Source organism: Oxyura jamaicensis, chromosome 9 (genome assembly GCF_011077185.1).
Source record: "Oxyura jamaicensis isolate SHBP4307 breed ruddy duck chromosome 9, BPBGC_Ojam_1.0, whole genome shotgun sequence".
NCBI classification, from domain to species: Eukaryota; Metazoa; Chordata; class Aves; order Anseriformes; family Anatidae; genus Oxyura; species Oxyura jamaicensis.
In genome coordinates this window covers 7,150,024-7,176,846 of record NC_048901.1, presented here as the reverse complement: position 1 = coordinate 7,176,846, position 26,823 = coordinate 7,150,024, and the positions used below count along the sequence as shown (strand labels likewise).

The 26,823-nt window shown below is 40.6% G+C and overlaps 1 long non-coding RNA gene across 2 annotated transcripts in view; it reads left to right on the top strand.

The window, feature by feature from the left end:
• Window positions 1–2,846: 2,846 nt before the first annotated feature.
• LOC118171182 overlaps window positions 2,847–26,823 on the top strand; it is a 36,163-nt gene continuing 12,186 nt past the window's right edge. The window contains exons 1-2 of one of the 2 annotated variants that reach the window (XR_004753092.1): window positions 2,847–2,921; window positions 25,357–25,471. This is a non-coding gene — a long non-coding RNA (uncharacterized LOC118171182). Of the gene's footprint in view, window positions 2,922–3,803; window positions 4,007–25,356; window positions 25,472–26,823 lie in introns of those variants that run through there. The other variant, XR_004753093.1, reaches the window with a different exon arrangement.

Sequence of the window (26,823 nt, the reverse complement as noted above, 5' to 3'; positions counted from 1 at the left end):
ATTATATTACTGGTCATAGCTTATTTGCAGCCCATGCTTCATGATCCTGTCCCAGTACCATTTCCTTCTGTAGGAAATCTTCCTTTCTAGTTCTTCGTTGGCCTTGTGCACTAAGGAGGAACTAGACCTGCAGGTGATATCTTTATCTCAAGCAGAAAGTGGGTCACTGGCTTTTCATAAAGCTGGGGATGATAGTTTCCCTAGATTTTTATCCTCACCTGCTGCTCCTGCATTTTTAAAAGCTTCAAGCATATCCCAGCTCCCTGGGAGGCACTTCCATATTATTTCCCTCAAGCAGGCTGCAATCGCATTTTCATCCTCCAGCTGGGAGAGCACAATAAGACTTCCCCCAGAAGTCTGTCAATGCAGATGATTTAATTAGGCCAGATGGGATCACTCTAGCAGAAGTGCAAAGCTCTTTTTCCCCTTGGAACCGCTAATGCTGCCTTCCCAGTGTTTGGTTTAGGCAGTTAGGGGGATAAAGACATAACACATCCTTCTTACTCTGGAGCAGGCACTGACGTTATTGAAGTTTTAAGTATTCAACCTTAACTTTGTTCTTTAACTTCTTTAATTCAGTGTTTTCCTAGATTCATACATAGCATAAGAGTAGTACCATTATTCAGCTGTACCAGTGGAACTCGGTGTTTTCTGAAACAGAAGCTGCTATTAGAATTGAGTACATCTTAATAGCTTAGAGCAAACACAAAGGTTTGTCCGTACAGCCTGAACAACTACTACAGATCAAGCGTTAAGGCTATGTTCAGAAGACAGACGAACAACTCTGAATATTAGCTAAAATGCTTATACAACTTACTTTGCAGTGCCATGATCTAACAGAACCATGATTGTGATGAAAGAATTTAAGTATTTGTAGTGTTAGATAGCCTGAAACGCACTCTTAAATATACAGAGATTATTTCCACATATTCTTCTGTTCATGTTATTGTTAACTGACATAGTATTGTCTGGCTATGCGTTTCTTACCTTAAAACTTATCCAAGACCAAAGAAATCTTGTGACATGTTACATTTAATGGTAATGCCTTTAACAAACTTAAAACTAAGGCTAACAAATTCTCAGAAAACTCATTCATTATTCAAATGATAACAATATTCAGAAGAGAAAGTCAGATTTGCCTATTTAAGGTAAAACTCTGCTTTAAGCAAACATACATCCAAACTGAAGGCATGAAATACTAATTGCTTATCTGTTGTAGGTACACTAGTGAGAGTAAGAACATGTTCTTCCTGCTTATACAAATTACACTCATATGCTTAGATCTAGTGTAGTCTTACAAGGAGCCTGTTAGTGAGAATAAGGTTCATTGTTTGGCATGTCTTAATATTCTTGACAAATGTAACGAATAATGGCAGTTATGACAATGGGCTAATTTGTATGTATTGATCCTCTACAGACCTGGACTGAAATCACCAGCAAAATTAACATGGGCAACTGAACTTATTGACCTGAGCTGAATTCACAGCAGCAACTCAGTACTGTTAGACCCATTATCCAGCCCCCAGAGCCTCCTGTTCTGCAGTGTGAGCTCAAGTATAACACACAGACCAGACAACAGAATTCCCAAGCTGTGACTTCCAGCAGATTCCCTTACTCCTACCCTGCTCCCCCTCTTCTTTTTTTTTTCTTTTTGTCCTTTCCAGACTTAATGACAAGGAAAGGCAAAACTTATTTCCTGTCAAGGAAGGTAAACAGCAGCATGGGTCAGCAATCAGTACAGCCTGTTACCCAAGGGAGAACACTCAGTTTTTTTACATTATCACTTGCAGCATAGACATGGGTGAATGCAATTTAAGGACTACAAAAAACAGCTAGGATTCGCAATACACTGCCACCCACAGCCCTGGGGTAAACACAAAGATGCCCTATTGCAGTACCTGGCAAACCACATGCCTAAGATGCTAGTGAAGGGGAAAGCAGCCAAGAAACCCCACAGGCAACAGTGGTAGGATGGTCGTTTATTCTAGTTAGGTAGTTGCTAACTCTCCCCATAAGAGCCTGGATTCTGAGCCTGTTGAAAGCCAGAGAGCTCCAGTAATGAAGATGTAATCCATTGTTAGAAAGCTAAGTCATCTCCCTAGCTAGGCAGCAACTGAGCAGAAGTAATGAAGTAGGCATTTGGAGCCAAGTATAAAATTATACATGTAGGGACATAATATTTATGTTATTCTAATAAAGTAGAGAAAGAAAAGCTCATAGGATAACATTCACGTATGCAGGACTATCCAAAACACAGGCATAGAGCTAGTAGCATAAGAGGACAGCCAGAACAGAGCCTAAGGGGAGATGAGCAGAGACCAGGGCAGCCACAGCGCTGGCCAGACCACAGCTTGCCTGCTGGGATGGTCCCACAGTGCTGGGGCTGGAGACACAGAACAGGAAAATGCTATTGTTAGCAGGCACCAAGCAAAAGCAAGACAACAACTTAGATTCCAGACTAACTTCAAACCATATAGGAACAAAAAACAAACACCCCAACACAGCTTAAACCAAGACTGGAGGCCCAGGCTGGAGCTTTTATGGGGGTTCTGGACCCACAGCTGGAGGCTACGCAGTAGCAGTCCCATGTGAGGCTGCTCAGGGCAATTAAAGGCTGCTAAAGTCAGTAAAGACAGGGGAGGTATAGGTAGTCCAACCATGCCTTTTGGGGTGGCAGCTAGGAGGCATGTGGGATAGCCTGGAACATTGTAATGGCATCAGTAATGGCATTGGATGCCTGGGTTTAGGCCACAGAAACCCACCTGCAGTGACTAATTGCACTATGGGCAATACAGCGCTTCCTTACCCTGTGTTAGTGGTGTGAGAATAAATTAGGCTGAGGAAGGCAGCAATTGTGGTGTGGGAAGCTGTCGGGGCATCCTAATTTGGTGTTGGCTAGAATGGGGTTTTCAGTTCTAAGGGTAAAGTAAACAGTTAAAAAAACTCACCTGAGCTTTACTGTAATGAATTCTTAAGTTATTTCTGACTGTCACAAAGCAAAAATAAAACAAGTTATTTTGATGTTAACTATTTTAATTTTCTTTTATAACTCTATTGATGGAAAATCGTTCAATAGGTAATTTTTGGTTTAGAAGTCAGAATGGGACAGAAAAAATTGAGCTAAGAAATGGGCATAATCCTTTTCTTCAAAGAGTTATTGTTTTGACAAAAATAGAATAAATGGAAGAAGCATGCTTGGCCAGTTGAGCTTTGATAGAGGTTTATGTAACAAGTTCTTAAAATACTAATGCAATAACTGGTTATTTTTTCTTCCCTTTTTTTGTGAATTTAAGAATGCTTTCCTGGTGTCTTAGTAAGCTAGCAGTGGTGTTTTTTCCTGTTTACTTGGCTTGCTGTTATGGCCTACTGCATCAAACCAAATTCTGAAATTTTTTAGAAGTAGGTTTAATTTAGTCAGTTTGTTGTACCTTGCGTGAACACCCAAGACTCGCACTTGAGATCTGCCTAGGCAGCTATTAAGGTACAGAGGATGTATTAAGGAAAGCTGATGGAAGAAGTATTGAGAATCTTGATATGTTTTGCAAAGAACCTCAAATCCGCTATATCTCATATCTCTGTTTTTAATCATTGCTGACTGAGTTTAGCTGTTTCTCTGCTTAAAGAATCTTGGGGGGAAAAATGATTCCTCATACTATAATTTACAACTGCTTAACTCATTTTTTGCTGCTATTAATTAATCTTTTTTTTTTTTTTTTGAATTGGATTTAGAAGTATTAAATAATTGGTATGTAATTCAGGTGTTGTAGATGTGGTTGGTCAGAAGTCACATAGTAGGTGTTGGGCTCTTTGGTGTGAGAGAGTTAACTGGGAAAGGTTGTGATTTGGTATAGGCTTGAAGCCTCTCTTGGGAAGTGGCAGAAGAATGGATCCTGTAGACTTAAAGGTTTTTAAAAAAAGCTTTTCCTTCCTTGACTGCGAAGGCGTACTCTCAGCATGTTTCCCCCAGAGCACGTCAGGAAGGCAGTTTTCATGCATAGGTTGAAAGGTAAGTGGAGAAATTTTGCTAGACATGTAAAGCTGTAAAATGGTCAGCCTGCCTTACCCAGATGCTAATGCCTACTTCTGCTGCCTTGGCATGGGGGACAAGTTAAAATCTCTACTGAGTACTAGGAGGATTCCCCACTTGATACATTTTTTTTTTTTCTTAAGTAGTAAAGGGCAATTTCCTAGAGCAAACTGGGGTTATAATTCTAATAGAAAGCAATTGCACCAATTAAATCTAACCATAATATCAGAGATAAAGCAGTGTATTCCCATTGCTAAGTTTCTGAGTGAAATGACAACAGAATAAGATCCACCATGATGACAGAATGAGGAATATGCACCATTTATTATCAGGGTCTGTTATGTCTTAATTCCCAATTGGTTTCTTTTCTCTAAGGCATTACTTAGTGTGATATTCTGACATCTAATGATGGCTGATACAGAGCTAGTGTCTGGTGTAAAGCTGTTATTTAAACAGTTTTAATTTGTTATGAATACATAAAATACATAAAGTGCACTTGATGTGCACTGTATCATCAGAACTTGTTCCTAACCTTTATCAATCTGATTAGTTATTTTATATGAGAGTAGAATTAGATGCTTGTGGTAGAAATGCCAAGAGTTAGATATGATGTCTTTATTCAAGAGAAAATCAGTTAATCCAATTTCGAAGAACATATGCTAGTTCTGCTGGTTATAAATCCTTTCCAAGATGACCTGAGTTTCTCTCTGCTTCATCTAAATGCTCTTTCCTAGTAGAAGCTGAAAGTTATGTAATCATTATGACTTTTTTTTTTAATGAAACAAACTTTTTATTAAAAAAGAGATGAAAATAGTCACATACTTGGATATGAGAAAAATCAATTGTTGGAAAATATTCAGATATAACTATTTTAAAATACCGTTATAGCTCTGAAGAATAGTAAAGCTTTAGACTTCAGTCATGTAAATAACAAAATTCAATTTAACTGTTTCACTGGATTTTTTTTTAAAAGAGCATCAAATGTCTCATGTAAAAATTCAGGTTGTAGCATTCCCCACTAGGGAAGGGACTCACTGCCTGCATAGAGCAGGGTTTTTCCAGGACTTCCATGGATGCTTTAGAGAATTACTGAGTGCATCCTTACCAGACAATTTGATGTGGGGGAACCATACAGATTTTACGGATTGGCCAAGAGTTTCTTTATACTTAAAACTGAGTTTGGATTAAGTTAAAGAGGTCAGTTGGAACTAGCATGAAATAACGCCATGAAGAGAAGAGCATAGACAGACCTTTGCAAAGTCTTGTAGTCAACCACAAAAATGCCAGCTCAACTAGCTTCCCTCATCTTGTGCTGTATTCCATTAAGTGTATGTTGTCCAGTTTTGGACAAATCAGGTATACCTAATCTGTAACACAGCACTGTTTAATTCATACAAAGTACCTGGTGAACGTGTATCCAGTTGTGTTACAGCACAATGGCACCACTATGCAGTCTCATTTGTAACATCCACATATCTCTAACTATAGTAAACAAGTTGTACGTGTGGATTAAATGCATTTTATAGTGGGTGACTGATCACTTCCCATTGTTCACTTCAAAACGCATACTGTTATCTCTCTTATCCTCTGGATGAGAGCAAAGGCCAGGCTTGGAGGTTGGATATTACTGGCGTTTTTTTGTTGTTGTTGTTGTTTTTAAGTGGTTACACATCAAGGCACATTTTGTTTAATTCCTTAATAAAATAATATATATTTTAGATTTAGTCTGAGGGACTCATTCCTAATACTGAAACACTCTGGTCTGCTGAAACATTTGATTAATTTTGTGCTGGTTGCAGTTTTGTAATGAAACCGTGAAAGCAGCCAAGAAGCTTTATGGAGTGTTGCCGAACATAGCTGTGAATTATTACTGTAGTAACACTCACAGAAATAAGCATAGCTTCCAGTCTCAGTGGAAGGTTTGTGTCTGCTTGGCTTTCCAGTCACAACTTATTCCTTGTGCTGCGGAGGCTGGGATTCCTGTGGGGGTGCTGGGCGCAGTCTAGAAGGACAAATATTTACGGTGTCCAAACAGCTTTCTAATCAGCTATAAAGATGGGTGACAACAGCACAGGGCTTTGAGGGAGAAGATTTAAGTGAAGAAGAAACTACCGCTGTATCTCACTAATGTGGTTGAGAATTAATGTTGATATTTGCAGGCAAGCAGCTTTTTTAAAAATCATAGTAAATTATAGGAAGAAATGGCTAAAACAAAAAAAGGAGACCCTCTAGTCTATGCCTTTTGACAAGGCAAGATCACTTCTACCAAGCTTTTCTGACAAATGTTTCTGCAACATGTTCTTCAGAAGTCTTCAGTGCTGAAGTAACCTATTACGGTTCGCCCCTATTCTCACTGCACAAACATTTTCTTTGTGTCTGGCATGAATCTCTCTTGCTGAATGCTTAGCCCGTTATTCTTTCTTTTGCCCTCAGAGGGCAGAAGAACAATTTATTTGCAACAAACAATTTCTTAACTCTCCCTCTTTTTATCTTGCATATAGAGAAAAGCCCTACCAGAAAATATAGAATCCTAATTCTTTCAGTCCTTTTCTTAGAGGTTTCAGAAGTCTTATGATTATGTGATAATTTGCTGGTTTGCTGGTACTTTTTATTGTTCTCCCGTTGGTATTATGTAGTTGATTTGAATCTTTCTCCGAAGTAGTGCTTAGATGATGTATTACATGTGAGGCCTTACCAAGGTGGATACAGGAGTTATTTCATGTATTTCCTAACATGATGCTCACTTTTGAGTGGCAATATGATAATGCTTTTTTTTTCAATGTGATCTATCATAACCCTGGTATCGTTATTTTGAAAATTGTATTTATTGCATTGTTCCCACCTCTTGTGGTTTTTATTTTTTGGAAGTTGATTATTCCTATCTGTAATGCTTTACCCTTATCCCCACCAAATGACACCCTGTTTGTTTCACACCTTTCCTTCGGTTTCTCAGGATGGTCAGGTATTCCAAACCCATTCTCTGAGCACTCATAGCTTTTTCTAATACTGTATTCCATGTTTTTGTTATTCTCAGAATTTGGGTTTTCTTCCTAAGTCTTGTTGCTCTTTACCTACGAGGGGTGGGGGAAGTAGAAGTGGATCCCAAGAAGTATATTTGCATGCATTTGCACACGCTGTTTTATTTATAAAACTTCCTTGTGTCTGGTGATATTTAGGACAAACAAGAATGGTCAGAAAATATGTGGGAACAGATGAAAAAGCTCATTTGGAGAACTTTGAAGGGAAAAGTGAGTAAAGCCTTTTGAGTTCCATTGTACGGTAATATTCTTTCAGAAGGAGAAGCAAGGAGAAAGTGGAGACAGGCTACCATCTATCCTCACCTGGAGATAACTGTTACGAAGAAGAAATGTGGGGAGCCAGTTTAAAGTTCACCTGCTCTTTGGTAGAAGTCTAGATGCAGAAAGAAGAGAAATAAACAGTGATTTACCTTCCCTTGGTACTAGGAAATGACAAAATCTCCATAAAAGATATTTATCTCTTACCGAGTTAATCTCTCTCAAACTTTTTTGCTTTGTAAATCACTGAGGTATCAGAAGAGCAAGAGGTGTACCTTTCTCAAGAAGCCTGTTGTGCTGCTTTTCATCTCCTGAGTTGCTAATATTCATGAGACATCGTGAGACATCAGTAACAGTAGTTGACTATTTTCAAAAGGCTATGTGCAGAGAGAACTCTCGTCTGGTGTGCTTTGTGGTGTGCTTTGGGAGGGAACTCCTGCTTTGCTCAGATGTTATGCCTGGCGTTTGACTATCCATGTTCCAAAATAGGAATGCCAAATAAAGTTGGTTTCCAAAATGGTGCAACTCCCCTGAGCAAAGCAGTATTTACAAGTACAAATATAGATTTGAAGTCCTACTACCATCCCTATACTACATGTTTTAAATGCTAGGAGCTTTTTTTTTTTTTTTTTTTTTTTTTTTTTTTTTTTTTTTTTTTTTTTATAAATAAAATGCCTGAGCCCTAAATAACACAAGGGATCACAGTTGGAAAATCACGCTTTTGGGTAGCCTTTGACTAGACCTTAAAAATACCTCTAGAGTATGATTTTAAAAAACAGTTGTCTTCATTCTTTTTCATCTAAGGAATCTTCAGATGCTTAACCGAGATCAGGTTGCCAGTGTTACAATTATGCACTGCCACTTCTAGATGACCTTGAAATTATTGATGTAGAGTTACCAGTCCCTGCTTCTTTTGTCTTTATGCTTTTGCAGTACCATGGGATTGATCCTACTCCAGGCAGACCCACCTGGCGCCTCAGCCATGACCACAAATCAATTAAATGGTCTTGCCAGGGCTGCAGAATTTTACAGACGGAAATCCAGCAGTTGCCACTTATAGCAGGCTGTGGAGAAGGCTTTGTGAAATGTGATATGGTAGGCAACACCACCCTTCTGGGAGTCAGGCCAGCCTGTGTGAGAAATGGGAAGCTGAATAACATTGCCACTGAGAAATAAGGATAACTGAGGAAAGGAACCTGGGCATATAGTACATATGCGTAGATGGGCAAGATGGTAGTGGAAAAGCTCCAGCTGACCAAATATTATCAGAAAAGGACTATAGAATATAGTTTAGGTTTCTAAAAGTTTTCCACTTGTGAGTGAAATGAATCTGAAACTTGGAAACTTTGGATGTTATTTGGGGGAGGGGGGGAGCTTCAAAACAACAAAGACATTTGTCATTCTGGTCTTAAGTATCACTTTAGGCTCCCAGATTGCAAATATATTGCCTGTTTCACTGAGAGCAAAGGCCAAAATCTAGAAGTCCAGAGAGTGTCTTCACCCATAAACTACTGACTTCATTTTCCTAAATCTTGTATAAATGTAAATTTGAGTTGGTTATTCAGGGACCACTATACAATTTCTTATTTTGGGGGCTTAATTTAATCCTGACGTTCTGAAAGCTTTTCATTCAAATTTTATCAGAAAAACTTAGTAGAAAAGTACTTGTTTTAAATAAATAAAAAGGGTTAGGGATTATATAAATAATATTTCTACTGAAAATGCATTTATCTACTACCAGAATAGAACTGATACCTGTTGTGCTATCAAAAACTTTCTCTAGTCCAAAATGGGTATGCAAAAATTTCCCAGAACCAAGCAAAGGACAGAACAAAATGCATCAAAACAGATGTCAGAATATTTTACCTTAAGGAGTCTATGAAAATACAGCCTTCATAAACTCCCTTTATGTAAAATCCCTTTGATTGTACCTGTAGTATTTTTCAGAAATTAGGCTTTATAAAAATTGTAAGAAGCAGGTTAATGTTCATTTTCCTGAATATGAAAGTAACTGAGTAAGTGGAACAGATAGAAGTCTGCTTCTTTTAGCTAATATAAGCTCCAAATTTCCCACAATACAGTATCTGGGCGACCTCCTTCTCCCTCCATCTCGGCCGTTGGTACTGTTCTGCTTTCATTAGTGTTGCTAATGCATATGGCATGTTTTGAAATAGTTTGCCCTCATTGCCCAGTGAGAGGTCATTTAAGAGGGAATTAACAGAGGATGGGAACTAATAACGGTCTAGGACAGTTGCCAGTAGAAGAGGGAATAGAAACTTCTCAAGTGACGAGTACTAAAATGGGTGAACCATCCTTTGGAATAAGGTTGGATGGAAATGTTCTTGTGTAGAAGAATCAAGTAACAAATATGTGTATGCACTTGAATAGCCTCATATTCAGAGAGGAGCGCTGAGAATGCAGTCTTGGAGGATTTGGACAATTAAATGGGGAAGAGTGACTGGAAGGGATAACCGCATCTGAGCTGCTTGTTCCCTGAAGGGGGGTTTGCTAAGATGGGCGGCAGAGCTGCCCTGGTAGAGGGTTGTCTGGTTGTCTGTTGTGATGCCCTCACGTGGAGTTTTTTTAATCTATTTTTTATGCTATGATTACTGGTTTTAATCCAGTTCCTGATAAGATGAATTTTCAGATTAAGTTCTGACACGTGAAAATAAGATTAAGTCCCCGTAGTACTTATGGCAGTGCAAAATAATGAAAGAAAACTCACTGTCAGGGGAAAGTGGCAATACGTAGACCTGGAATTCTGGCCTTTTTATGTTCCATTTGATTGCTTTGGGCTATCTGGCTGTGGTCTTCCAGTTGTGGTTTACTTGGATTTACATGGTTGTCCCTTGCTATTTGATAACAAATTTGTAAACCAAACTTGCTCCTGATTTAAAAACAACAACAACAAAACAAACAAACAAACAAAACCACCAAATTTCTTATAAGAAATATGGGTCAGATTTTCAATGGATATAATGTGAAGAGATGCTTTTTCAAAGCCCAGAAAGCCTCATTTATAGAGAAATCTCTTGCTCTTTCAAAGCATCTGGCAGCAGGTCTGGTTGCAGAACACATTAAAGAAATCCTAGCTGGGACACCAAAAGGACATTTTGCTCCCAATTGCTATGCAAAAGGTGCCGATATGCAGCTACAGTGTGTGGGAGCCTCAGTGCATATTAGCCTCAGTGTTTGTATGGGTGTACTTAAAAAGACAGTGGTATTCTTCAGCTTAAAGCAGAGATCTGTCTATGCCTAGAGCATCCCACTGGAGAGTCTTTCCTTATAACCATAAAATATAGGAGAAAGCCGAGCCATTTAAAACACAAATATTTGGCACCTCCGGTCTCAGTGCTGCTCCTGCACAGCCATGCTGGCTTTTAACTTCTTTGTTTTATTAAACTATTAAACTGGGAATTTTTATTACTCCCAATATAGCACTGCTAATAAAAAGTTACAGTTAAAAGCCTCTGTGGGTACTGAAACTTGCAGCTGTGATTGCTCTTGATGGAAATAAAGACAAACTCGGCTTTTAAAGCCTGCCTCTGTCAGGTGGTGGCTTCAAATCAGAGGGAGCTGTGTGGGATAGCAGCTGGGAAGGACTTACAGCAGCAGGAGGGTGACAAGAGGAATGAAGAGAAGGTGTCAGTGGAAGAGAAATACTAATTATGTGTTTGGGGCACTGCTACAGTTACAATATGAAAATATCTCAAAGTTTGGAAATAATGAAAAGACGCTTGCTGCTTTAATGCATGCGTAAATATGACCCTGGTTTGCAGTAGTAGTGGCTTGAACCTCACTGGAGGCTTTGAATAATTTTGCCGTTAACGTGGAGTTCTGTAGCACAGCACTACTCAGGACCACTGTATCGCAGAAAAATGGGAGCAGCAGGGTGAGGTAGCATGCTGCTACCCATCCAGGAACGTGCGTATTTGAGGCTGTTCGGAGCTGTAAAGGGCAGCCTCTTGAACAAGGACCTCTTGAACTGGGGTTTCAATGCCACAGTAAAAGAAATTTCAATACAAATAATCTTCTTTTATATCCAGCTTCCTAAGCCCAAGTAATTCTCTTTGGCACAGGAGAAAAAAAATTGCACTTTCTTATAGGATAGTTTTCTCTGCTGGAAATAAGTCTTTTCAGTTAGAGCAAAACCTTGAGATGGAAGCTCTGATATAATGATCTGAAGTTTTCTGTCTTAAGGCAGACTCTTTTTACAGCCCCTTTCTCTTTGTGGAAGTATAATATGGCAGATATAACCATGTTCCCAATTACTGAAGTCAAAATCCAAGTTACCTGACTGGACTGCAGGAGTCAGTCCTGGGATGTAAGAGCATTGCAGGCATGCGCGGTGTCTCCTGCCGGGCCTCAGAAGTGACGGGGAGCATGGCTCTGTGCTAGCTGCCTAGGAAATGAGGCTGCCTCCCTAGAGAGAGGTTGTATTGCCTGTGGGTTCATTTGTGTTTTGTTCCAAAACAAAAATTGCAGCTGTAGACATCTGAAAATAAAAAGCCTCAAACTGCCCACTCTTTCAGTAGGTATTCGATGAGCAAGCCATAGAAACTGAGCGGTTGGTCAGCTGTCTCACGGGTCACAAAGGCTGCTGAATGCTTGAGGAGAAAATATGCTCTCTTTGAAGGCAAAGCTCCCGTTGACTTCTGCTGGAGCTGTGTTTTGTGTGTGCACTCAGGACAGGTCAGTCCTTCCAGAAGGAGCTCCTCTGGCTGCACCTTTCACTGATGTGACCGAGCTGAATTTAGCTCTGCTGCTCTTGCTGAAGTTTTCTTGAACATAACAACGCTGGAGTTGAATATTAAACTGTGGAGGTTGCTGAATAATCTTGGTGCCGTCTTTTCTCAGTACTCTCATTTCTTCATGTGAGCATGAGGCAATATGCTGTATTTTTTTTTGTTTTTAATTGTTAGTCTACCCAAAGCCACCACCAGTGGGAGTGTGAAGCAGCTGAGTAACATAGGACAGATTTTAAGCAATGGCAAATATCCTTTAGTGCTGAAGGCTCATAACCAGAGCAATTTTTTGTGCTCCCTGCTCCCCTCTCCTGGAGCTGCTGCTGCTGCCGCTGGGGGCAGGAGAAGGTGGTGCCCACTGCTCAGCCGCCTGGGTCAGCCTGGCCTTTCTCCTGCTCCTCTTCTGTCACTGCCTTGCGTGAAGGCAGTTCTCAGATATGGTCGGTATCTTTTTCTCTCTGAATCTCCATCCACTTTGAATAACTCGTACAAGTCTGTGTTCAGGAGAAAGAAGTGTCCAGGTTAAAGCATCGTCATTGCATTATGCGGCCATTTCGTGTGCTGGGTGCGCCCAGCACACCAACTAAGCAGCTCCTCAGAAGGAAGGACGAGGCATGTTACTGTGGCCGTGATGCAGACATACAGCAGTGGGACTGCCTGAGGAGCAGTGATGCCAGGGCAGTTCTGGGGGATGAGGAAAACAGTCACAAGGATTGAGAACAGTATAGAAGTGATCAAATATTTTCCTGTGACCCACTAAAACGTGGGAAAAAAAATCTGATGTAGGGAAAGAGTGAAGGGAAGATGCCTTTATGATTGTACTGCACAACCCTATTGACTGTTTATACTTCTCCAGGGCTAGAATCAGGGGGACAAAAATGATTCTTATGAATATTTAATGCATATATTTTTAAGTGTTTAATCAACTCAGAGAATTAAGGGGACTTGCAATGAACAGATGAAGTATTAGATACTGTGAAGACAAGCATTTAAATTAGGAAAACAGCATGAGAAGATTGCACTAGCTGAGTCCAAGAACCCTTGATCTAGAGATTTAATGGATGGAAGGGAAGACAGGCAGGAATATGTGAAAAGATCCTATTAGTGCCCTCGGGTTATCTGAGGAAAACTGAATTTTCAGTGTGAGAAACTAGTTTGAAAATACCTACTTTTCACCCATATTTTTCAGGAGGGACCCTGTAGCAAATTACAGAAGGAATAGGAGATATAAAAAAATAAAAGCAGGGAGGAAAGATACAATATTTTGGAGGCTGTTTGCCAGGACTTTTTCATATTCCTGTACAGCACAGCTTTCTGCCTTTTGTAAAGGGAGATCAAAGCTCTAGAAGAAGCATAATCTAACGAAAGGCATCTGGGCCTTGGGATAAAAGGAGTAAGTGTCTGAAAAAGGATGACAAGTGAATAGTTATTCCTCCTGTCAGATCTAATGCCCAATTGGAGAAACAAAAACACAACCTGCAACAACCCACCTCTCTAACACCATCAGTAGTGGAGATCTGAAGCAGTAGAAGGACGCATGCAGATATATTGTTAAACTCACAGGGGAATAAAAATGCTGCTGTTGTACCATTGAAAGAAAATGACCACAATTTTGCAGTGTGTACTATTTAAAGAATGAAGGTTATAAAGTTTTTGGTTGAAAAATAACTGAAATGCAATCAGAATGATTCATGGAAGGCAAAAAGCTTTTCCCTTTTGACTTTCTTACAAAACAGATTTTGGTTATTAATGTAGAGTTCCAAGGCTACTGTATCAAAACTTTTCTAAGTTTGTACCGTAGGTATCAAGGTCTCTGAAAGGTCATTTTCAAGAAGCTGTGACTCTTATTTAAAAATAGCACTTCTATTTCAGTGAATCTGGAGTTTTGAGGACATGTTAGTTTTGAGTGTTCGTGTCATTTTTTCTTATACGTAAAGTACAGAAATAAGCAACAGAGATACTCTCATAAGGGTTGGCCAGATCATTGGACCATGCTGGCTGATCTCTAGCAGCAGACAAATTTCTTTTAGAAACACACGGAAATCCCCAGAGGTGAGAATAATCAGACATCTGTGTATTCTGATAGCCAGCTGAGAATTAATGTTTTCCATTAATATCACTGCACCTTTTACACAAGATTAAACAGTTTGCTGATGATTTGCCTTGCAGTCCATAACTAACCTGGCTTGTAAAAAACATGGATTTTGGGCTTCAGCACTGAGCTCCATGACAGCTTTGTGCTCCTCAGCATTCATTTTCATGGGGTTGTTCTTCTTGGTAAGAGAAGATGAATTGAAGAACATTTTCCTTCCTTCTGCTCCACGTGTGTCTGTATGTTAGCGTGCTGTTCGCTCCTGTGCTTAATTCTCTGAGTGTTTCGTATTCTTTATCTTCCTTTCTTTCCTCCTCTCTGACTGATATTTTTCACCCGTGCTAGAAACACTTAATCCATCTCATGTGTAGTAGAGACTAGGACTGATCAAGAGACCTGAAATGATCGGGGTGGAGGGAAGCCTTCAGCCTCAGCAGTGGCCCAGGTGCGCTCCCTGTTGCCTTCTGGCCTGCTATTGAAACAGCTTCATGTTCCCCTACATATATCAGCCCCTGCATCGCTGTTCAGCAGTGTCCTGTTGGCCAGGTTCATAACAGCAGTATTTCCACTAAGCTCTATTTTTTATTTTTTTTTTATTTTTTTTAGTGCCAACAGTATGTTTGAATAAGCTAGGAAATTATTTGTGTATACAGACTTGTATTTTTAATCCAAATTTTATCTGCTGATTTTCCTGCACCCTTCCCCTCTTCCTGACTGATTGCTTTCTGTTTAGCTAGGCTGGGATTTCTTACACCATCAGTACTCTGAATAAGATAAAATTACTTAGATTCTTTTAAATACATTTTAGACATGCCCAAAATTCACTAATGCATATCTCAGATAACTGGTACACCCGATGCACATACAAACAATTTTATTTGGAGTAGCTCATTCAGGCCTTTGCTGTCTTAAACACTGAACACTTTATTCTTTTCTTTGTTGTCTTTTCAACTGTCCATTTTCTCTGTAAGGAGGACTGTCAGGTGGTGCAGAATTAGCACGGGCAACATGGTTGCTATCTAAATGAGCCACTGAGGATGAAGATGAGCGGTGTTCAAGGGGCATATCAGCGTTCCCTGCTGGCTACAGAGTGCAGTGTTTGTGCTGGAGCTCCCTGGAGGAATTATGAATGTGCAGCTTAATCTTCTGATGAATTCACTTTCTTTCTGTCACTCTCCTGTGTGTTTACTTTCTGCAAATAATCCAGTAAGTTATGGGGTTTCTGGTAAAGTTTTATGAGGATATTTTCAGAAAGACATCTCTGCTCATAACCATCAAATCCTGGGAGCATGTTGTGCTCCGCATTTGTCCAATTAAATTTCAGATAAAGAAATCTTAAAAAATAAAAATCTTAGTTCATTTTGAATTTAAAACAAACAGAAGCAAAACTCTGTTTCTGGGCTACATGCAAATGGGAAGTGATAGCATCTGATAAATTGCGTTGAAATGTTTGCACAAAAATGTCTCTGGGTACAATTTGTGTACGGACATATTGAGCGAAGTTAGGACACTAACTCAGGACTTGGCTTTCGGATGTTCCTGTGGAGATTCTTACCAAAATATTTAGCTCTTTAAAGCAGAAGCAAAGGTTTGGAAGACCAATTTTACTACTCCTATATTCCAGGCTGGTCTCTATTCCTTTCCCTCTGGTCTCAAAAACTCCAACTCAACCACTTAGACACAATAGTCCAGCCAGATTTAAAGGACTAAATGGCAGCATGAAAGCCCCAAGCCTATCCGAGAGCTTTGTGCATCACTCTTCGTCCAGAAAGGAGAACTTGAAAAGTCCTGTTTGTGGTATGCACTCTCCTAGTTCTGCTGCATTCACATCGGGGATGCTGGGGCAAGGTCTGCCTCATGCTGCCTGCTGCATGGGCCCCGGCTGCATGCTAGCCTAAAGCTCTTTCCCAGTTCTAATAGGAGTTCTAATAGGAAGTGTTAGCAGTAGTAATGTGCATTCCCAAATAACTCTTTAAAGAGGAAGCACAGATATGTTCAAAGTTGAAGAAAAAATCCTAGTGAACTATAATAACGAAAAAGGTAAAGTTATTTCAGGAGCAGTAAGTCTTATCCCAGCTTGTGTATAGTTGAACAAGGTGTGCTGGAGTCTCCCCGTACAATTATTTAGGCTCTTCGCTTGCCATAACTAAGAAGTCTGGGACATACCATCTGTTTCCACCACATGCTGTTTTGCCCCACAGCAAGTGGCACTGAATGTGATTGTGTTTATGAGATGTACATTGGAAAAAGTGGAGAGGCTGGGGATACTTCCATCTGACAATATTTCTCTGGTTGCTGTTCTCCTCTGGCTCGTCCTGGAGGAAGATGAGGGGAACTGGAGAGCATGGTGACACCTGTGTACAGCTGTATACCTTTGGGGTATTATGTTGAACAGAAAACTTTGACGGACATGTTCTTACACACCCACAGTCTTATTTTATTTATTTTTTCATTTTTGAAAAGAAAAGAGAAGGCATTTCATTGCAACATGAGCAGTAACAGTGGGTTATTATAAAAACACTACAGCGGGATTATGCAGTTGAGTTCTTGGCTTGGAGTAAAAAGAATGTCTTATTTGTTTCTTAATTTTCTAGGCAAAAGAAAAATCTTTTCCTGTCCTAGATAAAATTCCCCTAATATTACCTGTGTCATACCTGTGTCTTCTCTCCATCACTGACAGTAACACACCTTTTGTTATGTAACCCATCAGTTTGCTGACCAATTAAAAACTCAGAAGAAATTCCTTAACTGGGCTCTTGTTTTTTTCCTGTTGTTGCACACTTATTCTGCTCTACCGTCTCTGCTTCGGTGTTATCTCTGGAAAAACACCCGTCAGCTTGAGAAGGTGTTTTTTTTTTTTTCTTCTCTTTTTTTTTTTTTTTTTTTTTTTTCCTTTTTTGCTTTTGTATTTTTTCTGTTGTCTTGTTTTCATGCAATTCCTTTATTCTGTGGGGTCCTAAAAGAGAGGAGCTATTGCTCAGAAGCTTTTCTGAAAACATCTTTGCTGTTCTGGCCTGAAAGACAGCATGCTAAAGCATCAAAGATCTGTCTTATGGTTCCTCTAAGACAGAGTCCTTTCCGACACGCACACTGGCACAAATGTGCACATGAAGGAAGCTACATGCTGCATCCTTCTCTGCTTGGAGGCCGTATCTGTCCTGCAGAAAGCAGCTGCTGGAGGTGGCTGTGAACCTGTTGTGCTCTGGATGCTGCTCGTCTCCCATCAGCATTCCCAGCACCTGTGGGCAGCTGGGGGGAGCCTGCCTGGTGGCCCCCACACTGCGTGCTCTGTGCCGCAGACCCTCCTTTGCCTTGGAGGATGAGCTCCAGCTGCGTGGAGGCAGCGTGTGAGCCTGCCCTGAAGCTGAGTTGCCCCTCACAGACAACGCGTGTTTGCTGTGATTTAACTCCTGGATGAAAGGTGTTGAGTGACTCCATAGGAGGCTGGTATAAAACCTGGCTGAAGCTCCTCTGTATCGCTGTGCAGTGGAGCCTGGTCAGCCGGTTCTGTCTGTTGTTCCTTCTGGTGAAATTGTCTGTTACTCAGCTGACTTACATCATGTGAAGGTGTATTTTTAAGAAATTTCATGAACAAGCTTCTAAAGAGGGATCTGGTGGGCAATATCACCAAAGAATTTAGTCCCTTAACTGGCAATGTAAAGGTGTTTTTATCTAAGGCTTTCTTTGAACAACAATACAGCCTTCTCTTTTAAGTAGCTTTGTTATTAAATGGCTGTTGGATCTTTGTTACTAAATGGCTGTTGGAACCTTGGATAGTCTCACCAGCCTCCTGTTTCTCCAGATTTTCTCTAGTGCCAAATAGTTTTGTTCTTGTTCAGGGTCAAGTAGCTTGACTTGCTTTCCTGTACTCTTAGCCGTTAGAATGAGATTGCTGCAGAGTCACCGCAGGTGAATATAAATCAGTAATTAAGGGTCTTGGTCAGATAACCAAGTTACTCAGTCTCTACATGAGAGGCAGGTGGCTGTCGCTTGGTTAGAAAGGCGAGATGGTCAACATGTCCATCTGACCAGTGAAGTGGTTTGCTGTAGAACGCTTACAGGGAGGAAAGCCTTAAATGCATGGTGACAGGTGCAACATGAAGTCCGTTTTGTTTCAAGTCACATTTTATGGAACTGCAAAAATAAGCCAGATGTTAAAACCAAACCAAATATCTTTATAACATGACAGTCTTTTCTCCTGTTTTTTTTCCTGCCTAATCTTGATGATGGTTTTCTGTGAGGCTTACCACATGGAGGTGATGAGGTACTTCCAGAGGCTGGCACTGGCTGGTACAGCCATCACTGGCACGCTAACCAAGTTCCCACTTTGCAGATGGTGGTATTTCTGAGATTTTTTTACCGTTTTATTCTGAAAACCTGTGCTCTTGCAATGCTGTGTGCTTTGGAATGTTGTATTATTGTCTGATACAGTCTTAGGTATCGTTAAATGAGTGTGAAATAGGAGTTGCATTAAGTGTAGAAATGTAGACATTCACAGCTCAGAATCACTGAGAAACTCTTGCTCAAGCATCTTTCAGTTCTCACAGCATAAGAGGTTATGAGGTCTTTAAGATCAGTAATGGTATGAGGAATTAAAAATTAGGAGTAGGAGTATATATACAGATTTTTTATTTTTTTTTTTTAGCATTTCCCACTGACTTACCAGGCAGTAGTCTTAGAAAAATAGAAGGAGTATCCTTCACAAAGTACGGGTAGATCAATAGCTTTTTAATGCCGTTGTGTGTATCTAACTTTATCTGAAAAAACTGCTGTTATTTAACTCTGGAACTCACGATATTTCCTGGGTTTATATTCTTTCCTATTTTCTTACAGAAACAGGCTCCCTGGCTAAGTGGGCCACGTCTGACACGATGTTTCTGTGTTCTTACTCATGCTCTGCTGGCATACCACCGAGTGCCATCTGAAGGGGGGGCAGAGCCTCCCTGGAGATGAACGTTAACCTCTTGCCAAAATCACATGTGGTGCTGTGTAAGGCACACAACTGTCAGCGAAAACTCTTTGCTGAGGTTATACGATTGTGATGCTGGGCTGGGTAGAGGCACGGAGACCAGGGAAAGCTTCTGGTGGATTCTGCCTTAGTCTAGAGCCTTTCATTTGCATCTTTCTTCCCTGAGAATATCCAGTGGATTAAAAATCGTTGTATTGCTTTAAGAACAACTTTTCCTTTATAACATAGGCTTTGACCCTTTCTTTGACCACCATTATTTTAGCTTTCTTTCAGTTCTACTGGAACTGCCACTTCAATCTTTACCTTCTGATTTAATAGACCCCTGTCAAAGCCCGCATAAAACTGATTTAAAATAACCATAGAAACAGAGTGTATTTTCTTAATCTTTCAGATTGATGTTTTATATGTTTGTCTCTGATCTTTGTAAAAACTCAGTAGAAGAACTTGAAATGCTGCATTTAGGTAAAACAATCTAAAATCGAAAAAATAAATAAAAGCAGGTTGCTGTGCACGGAAGGTATGATTTTATGCCATTGCAATTCAGCTAAGGCCCGTTCAAGGAGAAGCTCCAACAGCTTGCCAGGGGCTGTCTCCATAAGCTGAGGCTCCTGCTGCTGGAGCCTGCAGTAAATATTCGGCTGTTTTACAGCTGACAACTGTTAAAGTTGGCACATGCCCATGTAAAATGTTTAGATAAAAAATAAATACTCCTTTTTCTCTCCCTTCAGAGCTAATCACGTTAATAAATATCAAGAAGAACAAACAAATAAATCAGTGGTGAGGATTCATCAGTAAATACTGTTATCTTCCCCATTTAATTCATAAAGCTGCAGAAGTCAGGTGCTTGCAAAGCTAAGAGGCTTCACTTTTTAACAGCAAATCTACTGAACTGTAGTGGGGCTGTCTTTGTGGTACGTCTTTATTTGTTTGCTGAAGTAAAGTGGTTGTCTCCTTGGCACTTTGAGCAGATGGTCTGGGTTCTCTAGTTCTACTGAGAACTATGTTTGTAACTAATGCAATAGCTGTAATATCATTTTATGGTAAGGTTAATTTTCTATGAAGGGTTTTATAAAGTAGTTTCTCAAAGCTGGGACTGATCTCTTTTGAATTCTAGCTACTTCCTACACCTGAAAATAGTGCCAAACATTTTTATATCTATGCAAAAGTCATACTTTTATCATACTTTATGGTTTAGCCTTCTGATTTTCCCAGGTTCTCCTACCAAGTGTTGCACAGCTCATGTACTTGTAATACATATTCACATGCTACATCAATGCTTTCTCTTTGGATGTTACCACACATAAAAACAAGATAAATAAGGAATTATGCTTTATGAAGTAGGATGCAAACTTATCTTCATCACAGTTTCATCCTTATTGTCATAATTCTGAAGCACTTTTAGCTGCCCTTGCACCTTCCGAATCGCATTAGTGCTGCTAGGATGAGCTGCCCATTCCATCCTTTCATCTTCCTCTGAAATATTTCTTGTTTAGTGTGGTCTTTAAACAGATGTTCAGTAGCTAAAAGATATAAGCTTCTCAGTTTCATGTAGCACAAGGATCTCAGGAAGGGAGTGTGTTGCTACTTGGGTACTGAGATTTTGCTTCTGGCTGCCTCAGGAATTGACTAGAGGGGAATGTGACTCCAGGAGATTCGAGCAGCAGGCTGGACTCTCCCTCAGAGTGCCTGTGTGTGGCTTTGAGCTTTGCCATGAAGCAAAGACCGTGTGATACTGACACCTCAAGTTCTTACTCCAAGAAGAAACAGTCCCTTCTGATGCTGTATGTGATGCTGTATAAAAGCATAATTTCTTTGGCTTGAAAAAAGCTCAGGGGTGCTCTGTTTTGAAATATTCCTGTAACCTGGGGCTAGAGGGGCAGAAGGAGAAATTGGACTGGCTATATTCACACATGGATCAGTGCTACCTTAGTTCTCAGACACCAGGCTTTAGATGTGAGTGGCTGCCCAAAGAACACAGAGCTGAGAAGAGGCAGATTCCCAGCAGATCTCAGTGATCTCAGCCTCATCCACTTGAGTGGAGCTGCCAGTTTGCTGCAGGATTTGCTGCAGGAAACTGGCAGAGAAATGGGGATATCAGCAAAGACATTAGACACGTGTTGCACAGCAGTTTGGCATGTGGCCATTTCCTACAAATTATCTTCAAAAGCTTTCCATTTTGTAGCACTGAGCTATTAACGCACTATAAACTCTGTGCAGTGTCTTAATAGGATTTCTTCTGTACGCAATGTATATCCCATGAGAGTGAGTAATGTGCATTTTCTTACATGTGCATGTAGGAGCCAAGGGCCAAAAGAACAGCAAATGGTGTTCTAGTGTTATAATGTCAGGTTTTCAGAGTTGTCTTTGTGCCTGTACAAGGCTTTTGAAGCCAAGAAGCCATACTAGGTGAGAAGCTTCTTCAGGAAATACAGGGGAGGGCGGAGTGGGGTGGATTTTCTGCTCTATTATCAACGTCCATCAGGTGTCATGCCAAAAAGTGTTCTTCAGTCTTATAAATTTAGAATTTAGTGGAAGACTTCTGCTTATCTCAAAGTTCCCTCTTCACACCCTCCTTCGCGATACCACTCTCCTTACCTGTAACTTATCTGTGCTTTTGCCTTCAAAAAGTTGCCAGGCACATAATTCCAAATTGAATCTCATTAGCAGAGGGTGCTGTGAGCTCAGACAAGGATCAGGAGAACAAACCAACACCTTTTCTCAGTCCCCTTTCATCTGAGGAAGTTCAGGTCCTGCTAGCAATTTTCACAGCAGCTAATAAATCTTGCTCTTGGGACAATTTGTTCTTATCTTTGATCACGTTATTGGGCTTCAGAGTACTGTATCTTCCACTCCAAGTACCTTCCATTTTGCCCGTGTTTACAAGAGGATGCATGCACACTTCTAATTTCCCTTTCTCATCAGGTATCAGCGGGAGTTTCCATAGAGCTCAACCAAAACAGATGCCCTGGGGAGATCTAATCCAGATTCCTTCTCTTTTCCAAGTTCATTTTAGCTAGTCATACAGTGAGAATCAGATTTCCTGGGGGGAAAAAGGGCAATATGATTTTCTTGTTTCTCCATCAGGGTTTTCTGCTATGTTAAGTGTTCCCTATTGTCTAGCACAGAGTAGGTGCGCAGTGCCCCCAGTCAGGTGAATGTTACATCCAGCCTTAGGTATGAACCGTGTGTAAAGCTCCTCCCAACTTCATTTTCAAACTTTTGCTGTAGGGGTTCCTCTGCTGCCCATGTTCTCAGTATTTTCTATGTTAGCAATTTATAATCCCTTTTTTAGATTAAAATTTTATATGCACATTTTAATTTCCGTATTCCTGTCCCCACATTTCTGTAGCACTGTGGTACAGAAACTTTGAGTCAATAGGAAAGTTTACCTAGACAGCGGAGAGTCCAACCCTTAAGTCAATTGTATGATGTTCATTTATTTTGGGGGTGGGGTGGGGTGGAAGCCTGGTCTTCTGGATTTTCAAAATATTAGAAAACACTGTAGGATTAATTTCTTCCATTGAGAAAAAAATAATGGAAAAATTGGCAGGAAAAACAAATGTTTGTATGCATGTTTTTTTTCCTCCTCCAGTAAAGTAACAAGGCTTTCCTATGGAGTCTTTGACAAGTGATGTTTTAGTTCCTATTGAAGCTATTTTTTTCTGAGGAGCTACATCAGCAAACTTGGGAAAATAAGGTTTCCAGAGCAGGAACTGGACATGAACATAATAAATAAATAAATAAATAGTTGATAAGAGTTCTTGTGCATATTATGACTTAAAACGTAGCACAAAGCCCACTAGGAAATCAGAAGCACACTAAGCACACCTGGGTAACTCCACTGGGGCTAGGCCTCTCTAATCTTGAAATGCAGGAAACCTTGCATACAGAAGTTTTGGAGGGTACATTTCTATTTTGTTTCCGTAAAGAAGTGATGCTATGTTAGGTGTCCCCCTCTGGGTCTTATGCCCCCTGCCTCCTAGCTGCCCTCTTGCGCTCACCCCCGTGGGACCTGCAGGAGAGATGCGTGCCTTTCCTCACGCAGGCAGCAGCGACGCTCCCACTGCCAGTCGCTGATTTACTTCATTTATCCCGTAGTTTCACGTGGCCTAGTTTTGTGCCATGAAACACAAACAGTTGCAGGATATTTAATTAAAAACATGAACATATAATCTCAGAAGAAAGCACAAAGTGGAATTTACAGAGAGAGCTGAGAATAGCCGTGGCCATATGGATTTCGTTGGGTATGCGCAATATGCCGGTACTGTCTTTTTTTGCTGTTGTTGTTAGCAATTATCTGCTCTCTATTTTCTAGCCCTCTAATTCTTGTTTTGCATTTAGCATCTCAAAGCCATTCAGGAGAAACATACTTTAAGCATCATTACTACACAAATTGGTAAACTGGGTGTAAACATTTTATAAGCAACATGTTCCATTTTTTTTAATGGAAACATTATTTCACAGCTGCTGACTTACTGGGTCACAAGTTAATAGTGTCTCTGCTTAGCAGTGAAATTGGGCTATTACTGACTGTGTCCTCATGAGTTAGGCTACTGTGGATTTTTCATTTCTAGCAGTAGTTATAAATACTGTATCATCATTGTGAGCCTTTCTCCTTCTGTCATAAAGTGTATTTGATGGATCAGGGATCTGTTTCCTTATGGAATATCAGCTATAGCTATTTTGATACTGCAATTTGAGCATCGTATTCAAGGAACCGACTGTGTTAGGATGATAAGATATATAAGAAGGACCTGGGAGTGATAGTGGACAGTCGGCTGAATATGAGCCAGCAGTGTGCTCAGGCGGCCAAGAAGGCCAACGGCATCCTGGCTTGTATCAGAAATAGTGTGACCAGCAGGGCTAGGGAGGTGATCGTCCCCCTGTACTCGGCTCTGGTGAGGCCGCACCTCGAGTACTGTGTTCAGTTTTGGGCCCCTCGCTACAAGAAGGACATCGAGGTGCTTGAGCGGGTCCAAAGAAGGGCGACGAAGCTGGTGAGGGGCCTGGAGAACAAGTCCTACGAGGAGCGGCTGAAGGAGCTGGGCTTATTCAGCCTGGAGAAGAGGAGGCTCAGGGGCGACCTTATCGCTCTCTACAGATACCTTAAAGGAGGCTGTAGAGAGGTGGGGGTTGGCCTGTTCTCCCACGTGCCTGGTGACAGGACGAGGGGGAATGGGCTAAAGTTGCGCCAGGGGAGTTTTAGGTCAGATGTTAGGAAGAGCTTCTTTACTGAAAGGGTTGTGAGGCATTGGAACAGGCTGCCCAGGGAGGTGGTGGAGTCACCATCCCTGGAAGTCTTCAAAAGACGTTTAGATGTAGAGCTTAGGGATATGGTTTAGTGGGGACTGTTAGTGTTAGGTTAGAGGTTGGACTCAATGATCTTGAGGTCTCTTCCAACCTAGAAATTCTGTGTGATTCCAGCATGCACTCCTCATCTGTATTTCCTGGATTCATAGGAAACAGTGGAAAATGTTGTCCTGCATGTTTTTAATAATATTTTAAAAGAACGTTCAGGGAGGTAACCTGAATGATCTACTGTTGCCCTGAACTAAAGCCGTAAGAAAAGAAACTTCAAGAAACTCTGGGGAGTTCTGCTGTGACTTTCTTTGCTGTCTTGAGAGGGGGGAATAGCACAATCCGTGCATCTGCAAGTCCAGGAAAAGTGAGAAGTGCTTTGTTGTTGGAAGCATCTGTTTACAGCAAGCATTCAAGGTGTAGCACAGATAATCATTGTGCACAATCAGATAGATGTTGGAATACTTATTAGCATCCAGCAGCATGCTCATAAAGTTAGGGCAGCTGTTAAGCGATACATTGCTGCTTTTTGCTTCTCGACGAGCTGCTTGTGCAGGCTGCTAGCTCCGTGTCAGCAACACCCTTTGTTCTACAGGCTGCCGTGGTCTGCATCTGTCAGAGTTGTCCCCTTGTCTTGCTTTGTGGCTTGTTCTATAAATCATACTTTGGCAACAGACATTGAAGGATTGTTTTATTTAGAGGTAATAGTACTTGGCATTGATAGGGCACATCAGCGATTCACATTTAACTTTATTAAGAATAAACTGAGCTTCATAACATCCCTATGGAGCAAGAAAGTATCATTATTCCCATTTTATCAAATGTGAAATTTAACATTTTAGTGTATCTTATGGGCTGTTATATATACCATACCCTACATATTCTGATCTTAAACTTGTCACTGAATGGAATCCTTGTGTCCTATGCAGGAAGAAATTCTCATGTGATGCTTAGTGTCCGTGCTGCTCTCCTGGGGGTCATGAGCAACGTGACTGATGGCCTTGGCTGACTGCAATTGACACCAAGGGATCTTTTCTGAATGAGGTATGAGGCAGAATGCCTTCTCTTTGCTACCAGTCAGCTGCCAGAAATATGTGCATTAGTTCCTATCTTTTTTCCCATCTGTGTGGAGTTGAATTTCTAAACCCAGCCTGCCTACTGGAGGTTCAAGCCAGCTGAAGCGGGGCCTTTACAGCTAGGTAAACTGGAAAGCTCACGTGAGATGCACAAAGCTGGTACATCCCTGTGTGATTCTGGGGAGGGATGGTAGATGTGGGATCTTAATCTTCAAAGACTTGGCTTTATATTTATATTTGCAGACGCTAGGGAAGCAATAAACATCAGCTGTAAGGATGGGATGTCTTTGTAGTCCTGACTCACTAGAAGTGAATAAGCAATGCAAATCCCTGGGCAGGTCAGCATGATTAAGAGCTATACTGCCTTGTTCCAGTCCAAAAAGCTGAACAAATGAGTGTGGGGAAGGATTCAGAAAACTAATCCTGAGATGAGATCAGAGTCTCTCCTATGAGTATTACCTGTAGACGCTGGGAACATGTGTACAATGTCTTTCCATATATGGTAAAATATTAAATTTGATAACACTAACAGGGATAATTGGCTGATCAGTGCAGTACTCAATCACTATCCCAGAGAGCTGTAACTGTTGGGTGATGTCTGGGAGAGACTGTTATGACCCACTGCAGCCTTAAAGCCCTGGTCTCAGGATCTGCCTGAAGTGGGTTCCTGGAAGGTGTCAAAGAACCAATGACCAAAACTGTGCCAAAAACAGGAGAAAAAAAAAAAAAAAAAGAAAAAAAAAAAAAAAGAGAGAGAGAGAGAGGGAAACAGCCATGTGTTTTAGCCAATAGACTTGTAAAAAAACATGTGTTAGTAATAAACTGTTGGCTAGAAAGATAGTCGGATAGTATCTTGGTCAAATTGCATTGTGCTAGAGCCCAAACTGGCATGAAATGGAACAGTTCTGTTAACTTTTCTGGAGTATTTTATTATTTATATTTATTTTCAGTAATTTGCAAGTGGTTAGGATCTGACTTCTCACTAACTTATTATTTTGGAAACCCCCTATTGGGGTCTACTGGGTTCAGGGCAGCAGTATTCTTTGTAGCATTTATTAGAGACTCTGGATTGAAAGATACTACCTTGGCTTTCAACAGTGGCACTAACACTTGAAAAAAAAAAAAAAGTGTTTCAGAATTTCTTATATCTACTGCAATGTTCCATTTTTTGAGTATTTCTAAAGAAGAATGTGAAAAATTGTAAGTATTGCAGAAGTAATTACCTCTGAACTCAATGTTCTTTTTGCTCAGCTTCTCCTTTTTCTACTATTTCACAGCATTATGTCCAAACTATTTAAACATCAAGTGTTTGTGCAAAGC